This window comes from Pyxicephalus adspersus, chromosome 2 (assembly GCF_032062135.1).
Source record: "Pyxicephalus adspersus chromosome 2, UCB_Pads_2.0, whole genome shotgun sequence".
NCBI classification, from domain to species: domain Eukaryota; kingdom Metazoa; phylum Chordata; class Amphibia; order Anura; family Pyxicephalidae; genus Pyxicephalus; species Pyxicephalus adspersus.
The window spans coordinates 1841185-1849667 of record NC_092859.1 but is presented as its reverse complement, the minus strand read 5'-3'; the positions used below and the strand labels follow the sequence as shown (position 1 = coordinate 1849667).

Genomic DNA, 8483 nt, shown 5'->3' with positions numbered 1-8483 from the left:
GAGACAGGCGAAAACGCCTTTTGACATCCTGGTCACGCAAACTTTCCAGGCGGCCACACTCCAAGAAGAAGAAGAACGGTGCCCGGACCGTTTGGGAAGTATGAGCTTCCTGCTCTAGTTGCTCCTTTGGTTGCTGCTGCTCTTCTTCTAATGCAAGATATGCGCTGTTTAAAGCAGCAACAGCACAAGTAAAAAATAAATCAAAGTCCAAATCTGGATCCATGACAACAGAAAGAAGAATCCTTGAATGGCGCGCATTTAAATGACCATGCGTGGGTCTGCGCGCGTCTGCATCCCTATAAATTTGCAGTCATTCTGGTCATGCAAGCCAAAAACTTGTGCAAAATAAAAAAGAGAAAAAACAGGGAAAAAAAGAGAAAAACTGAATAACGAAAAAAGGAACAAGTAAGAATACACCATTGACTTTATTCCTCAAAAAAATGTTTTGTGTGTGTTGTCCCATAACTCTTATTTTTTCACTTCTAGTTACATGGAACCAAGGAGAATGGCCACCACCACCACTGCTGCCACGGCCACCACAACTACTACCACCAGCTCCACCACTACTAGCACCAGCACCACCACTACTACCACCCCAGGGTCTTCAGTCCATAGACCAACAGGCAGCTTTGACCAAGTGACCAATGGGGGAATGGAGCACAGTCGGGCAAGCTGCAAAACAGGTTTGTGTAGGATAAGAGCATGTTCAACATTTTATTGTTCAAATAACCATTGTGTAAAAAACTAAGGTTTCTTTTTTTGTGTTTGTGTTTTTTAGGGGTGGAATTGGAATAGCCAGCCTGTAAAAAAAAAAAAATGTGTGAAATGTGCAATAAAATCAAAATCAAAATAAATTCACTAAATCTGGCTTTTTTTTTTAAACAAAACGTTTATTTTTTGAATCACCCCCCCCCCAATAACTTATATAAAAAAAACCCCAACAAATATAAAAATATAAACATTTTTAAAAACATATATTCCAATTTTTTTTTTTTATTTTATAAATTGTCCTGCCTCTGAGCGGGGTTCGGCCTGACGTGCTGCTGCTCCAGGGCAGACATCCTCCTCTTTAAAATTGCCACGTCTTCTTGAATGGTTTCTGGCGGGCGAGGAAAGACAAATAATATATTAACTGGAAGAGTTCGGTCCAAACATTTTTTAAAAGTACTGTCCTTTTTTTTTCTTTCAATCAGTTTTATTAGTTTTTTTAACATCACAAACACATACAAAACAATACATACATAGTAAACAAAAAAAGACCAGTATAAAAGAAGACCTTTTGCAGAAATACAATATAACACAATTGTCTTTTTTCATATATAAACCATTGTCTGTAGGGAGGGGGGGTATTTATAGGGGAATCTAGGGAAAGTGAAGGGGAAATAAAGGGAAGGGGGAAACAAAAATCAAAGCTAAGCTTTAAAACCAAGGTGTATATACCGTAAATATTTAGGGTTGAGAATAACAAACCAACCAACATTTGTCACATAGAATATCACAAGAATAAAAACAATTAAACCATGAAAATTTTGTTGTTATTCTTTCTATCCATTCCAGGTAACCCTGGGTATACCACAAGGGCCCCCGTGTAATCAACCTTTAAATAGGAGGGATATCCTTGGGGTAGAAAAAAATATAGGTTTAAGGGATATGGAGATACCTGACTGGCCCAGTAGTTGCTCGTTCACCAAATCTGTAAAGGAGTACATTAAATTCGATCCTATTTGCACCCCAGTCCTCTAGAGGCTTATGGCCACAGAGATTTAAATTGGGGCGATTCTTTGAACCAGTCCCAAACGGACCACGTCAACTTGTATTGCTCCATCTTATTCTCATCTTCCGCAACCAATAATTCCATACGCTGTATCCGTTCCAATTCTGCTAGCCATTCCCTCATAGATGACGCTGTGGATTGTTTCCATTTTCTAGGGATAATCGTCCTAGCCGCAGTTAGGAAATGCCTAAGTACATTTCGCTTATTAGCTTTTAGAGAACCGGGAAGAATAGACAATAAAGACATTTTAGGTGACATTATTATATCCGAATCAGTTACTTTGTTATATAAATCGGTGATCTGGTCCCAGAGTCTACGAACCTCTGAGCATTCCCACCAGATATGTAGCATAGTGCCTCGTTGAGTATGGCAGCGCCAACACCTATCAGGAGTGGAGGGGAATATCCGGTGTGTGTCTGACGGGCATATATACCACCTGGATAAAATTTTATAGTTGGTCTCTTGGGCCTTACATGGGAGTGCCATTTGATGGGTCAATATAAAAACCTTTTCCCACTCCAGGGGAGATATGGGGGATCCCAATTCCGCTTCCCAATATTTCGTATATGTGGGGACTTTGTTAGCTGACATTTTAGTTAGCATTACATTTAACTGGGAAATAACGTGGTCTGGCCTGCTTGTAGCACTCAATAGAATTTCAAACTCTCTACAATTTCTGCGTATGGTGTATGTGTTGAGAAATGTAGATAAAAAGGATGACAGCTGATTATATGACATCCACGCATTCGGCTTCCTCTGGGTTTCGGTGTCTAAAGACAAAAAGGGAGGTACTCCCCCATCTTGCAATACACTACATATTTGCCTATTATCCTGTGCTGTCCATGATAAAAAATTTTTGACATTCAGTGCCGGGGGGAATGCTGGATTGTCAAATAAGGGCGTCATGGGTCCTATCTTAGTAGACAGCTGGCCAACTCTAGTGAAACCGTCCCAGATTTTCAGTAAGTCTGAGGTAACAGTTGGGAGTGGCTGTTGTATACTTAGTGCCGATCTATCTACCCACAACATGGATCGGAGGTCGATAGGGCACAAAAAGTTCTCCAAAAGAACCCAGCTTTTCCTATCTCTGTTGTGGAACCAGTCGACTATTCGTGATAATATGGTGGCTTTGTAGTACAGTCCGAAATTGGGAACCCCAGCTCCACCCAGGTCTTTAGGTCTGGTTAGATATCGTAACGCTATTCTGGGTCTTTTTGATTGCCATATAAAATCTCTGCACATTTGCTGGATTTTACCAAGAAAATGGGGCGGCAGATAAATTGGGACTGTTTGGAAAATGTATAGCAATCTGGGTAATATATCCGTTTTTAGGGTGTTGATTCTCGCAAACCAAGAGAGAGGCAATAAAGCATATCTCCCTAGGTCTGTCTTCAATTTACCCAGTATAGGTTCGTAATTATAATGAAACAACCTAGTAGGATCAGCTGGTATAGAGATCCCTAGGTATGTAATCTTATCAATGCAGTGTCTAAAGGAGGTGTGGTCCTTAATATATTGTATCTGACCTGGTTGGAATGAAATATTAAGTACTTCTAATTTATTAAAGTTAACTTTAAAATTGCTCATTTTCCCGAAGTTCTCAAACTCTTCTATACTGGCTGGGATAGACCTTCGGGGTGAGGAGATATACATAAGCAGGTCATCTGCAAATAGTGACAATTTGCAATGGTGTTTCCCAATTCGAATCCCCTGGATATCAGAGTTGTTCCTTAGCGCCACCGCCAGATGCTCCATTACTATAGCGTACAAAAGGGGGGAAAGCGGGCATCCCTGTCTAGTACCGTTGAGAATAGGAAAGGCAGACGGTAAACAGCCATTGACTCTCACACGAGCCCTAGGCGCTGAGTAAAGTGCGGCTATCCTGGCTATCATAAGTGGTCCTAATCCTATCTGACTCAGCGCCTGATACATAAAAGCCCAGTTAACCCTATCAAACGCCTTCTCCGCATCTACTGATAACAAACACATAGGAGTCCGTGACATCTTAGCGGCGTGGGTCACCAGCATGGTCTTGATCGTATTGTCTCTGGCCTCCCTCCCGCTTATAAAACCAACCTGGTCGGTGTGAATCAAAGCAGGTAAGTACAGGGATAAGCGGTTAGCTATCAATTTAGAGAAAATTTTTGCGTCCACATTAATTAGCGAGATTGGCCTATAGTTCGAGCATAGCGGGTGATCTTTGCCAGGTTTAGGAATAACTGTAATATGAGCCTCGAGGCTTTGGGCGGGGAAGGAGGTGTCATCCGCTATAGATGAAAAAATCCTTGTCATAAATGGGACAAGCGCTTCTGCATGTATTTTGTAGAATTTGGGGGTGAACCCATCCGGGCCCGGGCTTTTGCCGGCAGGAGTATTTCTAATTGCAGAGGACACCTCCTCCTCCGTGAAAGCTAATTCTAAGCTAGCGGATACTTCTGGATCCAGTTCTGGTAATGCTGTTGAGGTTATGTAATCCCGAAGAGAGATAGCTGAGTTTGTCGCATTTTGAATATTATACAAATCAGAATAATATTGTTGAAACATCTTCAGTATCTCTTGGGGTATAGCAGTAATATCACCCTTAGCGTTCCGGATATGTGGGATATAGGTAACTGTAGTCGTGGGTGTAGACCTCTCGCCAGTAGTCGGCCACATTTTTCCCCATATTGATAGTAAGATTTTCGGTATTTGTCTCTATACTTTTGATGGGCTAAGTCATACAGTTGTAGGAGATGTCTCCTGGCAGAGGTCAGTTCAGTAAACACGTCTGAGGTCATATTGCTTCTATGCAGTCTTTCTAGCTTCTGTATTTTGTTGACCGTATTAGCTATGTCCTGGGATCTAATTTTTTTAAGTCTCGCCCCCTGTTGGATCAGAACTCCGCGTACAACTGCCTTGAGTGCTTCCCATTGAAAGGGGAGGGAGGTGTCGTCTCGCTCATGGTCTTTCAGAAAATATTTAATAGTATCTAATATTGCGCCTGCACAAACTGGGTCCTTAAACAAAGAGTCATTGCATTTCCAGGTCCACTCTTGGGGACCCATAATGGGAGTCTGGAGGGTAAGCGTTACCGAGGCATGATCGGACCAAGGGCAGCTGTCAATAGATACTACAGGATGCCAGTCCAAAATCTTATGACTCGCTAGGATATAGTCAATACGTGAGTATGTATGATGGGGGTTAAAGTAAAATGTGTAATCTTTGTCATTAGGGTGCAGAGTCCGCCATACATCAACAAGTTGGGCGTCATATAATTTGGCCTTGAACACATTCAGTTTTGAATAAGATATTGAGGAATGGCCTGTTGACGTGTCTATCCTGGGGTCTATAGAAAAATTTAGATCACCCCCAATTATCAGGACGCCTTCTGCAAAAGCATACAGTTTAGTCAAGTATTGGGCAGCTGCTACTGTTGGTTGTTGATTAGGGGAATAAATAGATGCAACAGTAAATTTCTTATCCCATAAGGATATTTTAGCAAAAACATACCTGCCCATTGGGTCAATGCAAGTGTCTAGTATCCGAACAGGAAGTGTCTTATGAAAGGCTATAGACACTCCTTTTGTTTTGCCTTCAGGGTTGGGACTATGTAGCTAAATAGGGTAGTATCGATTGCGTATGAGGGGTATCTTCTGAGATTGAAAATGTGTTTCTTGGAGCAACAAGATATGGGCTTTAGCTTTATGTTGACCATATAGGAGTTGGGAACGTTTGATCGGACCGTTAAGGCCTTTGGCGTTAGGGGGGCGAATCTTCAACCCTTGCGTGGTGCGTGACTGAGTAGACATATCTTTGGTGCCGCAAAATATTCCACAAAAGACCAGCAAACCACCCCAAAAAAAAAAAAAGGGGGGGCTGAGTGAATCTGTTCCGGAATATCGAACGTCGGGATAAGCAAAGTAGGCCAGTCAGGTATCCAAAAACTAGGGCAGGGATAGCAGGTAAGGGGGTGGTACGGGGCTATAGTCGGCTGGGTGGGGCTAATTCCCAGTCGCAAAGGGGGAATTACTAAGGTAAGGTTTAACCTTATTCGCTGCCTATACCGGCGGTTCACCTATGTGGGGTGGAGTGGCAGAAAAAAGGCGGGGGAAGGTAGTATAAATTTTGTAGTCGTACCTACGCAGGGGAAAAGCCAATACTACTACAAAACTGCCAAAACATATTACAACAACATGAGGTAGGTAGCACAAAACAGGCAACATTGGAGCATAAATCACAGGGACATCATCTGTATGCATTAACACAGTGTCTCATTTGACATCCATCCTTCGGCCCCCACAAAATTATCTAACCCAGGCTGGTCACATCGTATAACACAGGTAGCAAAATGGACCAAACCATAAGAGACCATTAGAGAAAATATATCAAAACACAACAAACCAGTCTCCATGGCGTCCTGGGTCATGCTCTTTGTGGTCAACTCTAAACCAAGAAGTGGCATATCTAAATAAAGAATAGTTTGTACCCCAGGTAGTACAAAAGGGCCAGATAAACATAGAGATAGAGAACATAAATACTGCCCTCCGCGGGGAAAAAAGAGGGGGGGTTTCCACCCCAACCAAAATACCACCACCCCTCCCATAATCCCTTCTACAAACCAGTCTACGGCCGGGCAAGTGCGATAGTCCGATATGGTATCCAATTTTCGATTTTTCCCATTGTGGAGGCCACTTCAGTATATCCTGGAAGCACTAGAGAAAGGGAAAAAGGTAGATCTTGGGGCCAGAGTCTAGGCGTCTTCAGAGACACGTAGAGCCATTTAAAGGTGTGTAGGTGTTGCAGCCATGGTTGGATCTAGGTCACGATCACGATCAGGGCCCTGCTGTCGTCCAGAGGGACCAATTCGGGGACGGTGAGATATATCCAATGGAGAAGAGTTCCCAAAGGAAAGAGCTAACGGTACGCTGGGCCAGTCTGATAGCCGAATATCAGGGAGTTGAAGGTCGCTCAGTAGTTGTGGCAGATCCGAAGGATCTCTGAGAAAATGATTTTTACCCCCATATCGTACAATAAGGTGGAAGGGGTAGCCCCAACGATATGGGATATTTTGATCACGGAGTACAGTCAGCAGAGGTCCAACAGCCCTACGAAGATCCAGCGTATGTTTGGACAGGTCTGGCAATAATTGTATTTGGGCCCCGGCGTATTCAATAGTCGTGGCGACTCTCGCTTTTTTCATGATGTCTTCTTTAGTTCTATAAAAATGAACTCAACAGATTACATCCCTTGGACGTTGGGGGTCGCGGCCGCGAGGTCCCAGGGTCCTGTGCACCCTATCTATTTCAATATCCACATCTGGTGGGAGAGCCAAAAGATTCGCGAATATGGTGTAAGCAGCAGTATACAACTCAGAATTTGGTACAGTTTCCGGGAGCCCTCGGTTGCGGATATTATTGCGCCTATTACGGTTCTCCATATCATCCTGAAGCAAGTAGAGCATATTTATTTGGGCCGCCTGATGCTCAAGAATAGCAGCGTGGGAAGTCACTTGAGAAGAAAGTTCCGTACAAGTATTCTGAAGTACAGTGGTGGTATTAGTAATCTGTTGTAAGGTCTGCTGTATATGGTGGAATTCCGTTTTACAGCTGGCTTCCAGCCTCCCTATACTATGATTCAGATTGGCCCTGGTTGGTAATGCTTTCAGATGGGCCTTCCAGTCCCACTCAGTGTCCTCCATCGCCTGGCTGCATGTATGTTTAGGGGAGTCCCCTATGTTGGAGACTGTACTGGGGCTGTGTGTAAAAGGTATAGGAGACCCTGGTACCTGTTCAGTAGGTGAAGCCTGGTCTGAAGTATCCCGGTCATCTAAATGTGAAGATGAAGCTGTAAGGTGGGCGGGTGTGTGGTCCGTGGTCACTCGCGGCTCGGATCCGGCTATAAATCGAGGCTGCGGGATACGGGTGTCTCGCCTCCGGGACGCCCTTTCTGGTTCCCCTTTTGTTTGGGCCCCATGTTTTGTGTAGAGAGGCACAAGTGTGCTGCTGTATCTGGCTGTTCCCCTTTGCAGGACACGGAGCTAAGCAGGCTCGCGTCCTATGCCGCCATCATCTGGCCACGCCCCCCGTACTGTCCTTTTTTAAACCAAACTTTTATTTTTTAAAGATCCCCCCAATAACTTATAAAAAACACCCCAACAAATATTAAAATATAAAAATTTTGAAAAACATATATACATTTTTTTTTTTTTTACATTTTACATGCTGTGCCTCCTCCGCCCACGGTCCGGCCTGCTGTGCTGCTCCAACAGGAACACCCTCCTATTTATGGAGGCCAGGTTTTCCTGAATGCTTCCTGGTGGGTGAGGAGAAACAAATAATATATTAACTGGAAGAGTTTGGTCCAAACATTTTTTTAAAGTACTGTCCTTTTTTAAACCAAACTTTTATTTTTTAAAGATCCCCACAATAACTTATAAAAAACACCCCAACAAATATTAAAAAATTTAAAAATTTTGAAAAACATATTTACACATTTCGTTGGGATGCTTTTACAGGCTGTTCCGCCTGTGCCCACGGTCCCGCCTGCGCTGCTGCTCCTCCAATGAAATGAGCCTTAAAGGAGGCCAGGTTTTCCTGCATGGTTCCTGGCGGGTGAGGAAAAACAAATAATATATTAACTGGAAGAGTTTGGTCCAAACATTTTTTAAAAGTACTGTCCTTTTTAAAAGCAAACTAATGAAAATCAAAACTTACCAAGAACCTGATGAATA

At 43.2% G+C, this 8483-nt stretch overlaps 2 long non-coding RNA genes across 2 annotated transcripts in view; one reads left to right on the top strand and one right to left on the bottom strand.

Annotated features, from left to right (window-relative positions):
• The window catches only part of LOC140324893 (uncharacterized), a 25566-nt gene that overhangs the window by 10540 nt on the left and 6543 nt on the right, over window positions 1–8483 (top strand). The gene's annotated exons all lie outside the window — the stretch shown is intronic.
• LOC140324892 (uncharacterized) lies at window positions 968–8476 on the bottom strand. The gene is made up of 3 exons (XR_011919582.1): window positions 8243–8476; window positions 7965–8065; window positions 968–1099 (listed from the first exon to the last, which is right to left on the bottom strand). It is a non-coding gene; the product is annotated as an uncharacterized lncRNA (long non-coding RNA).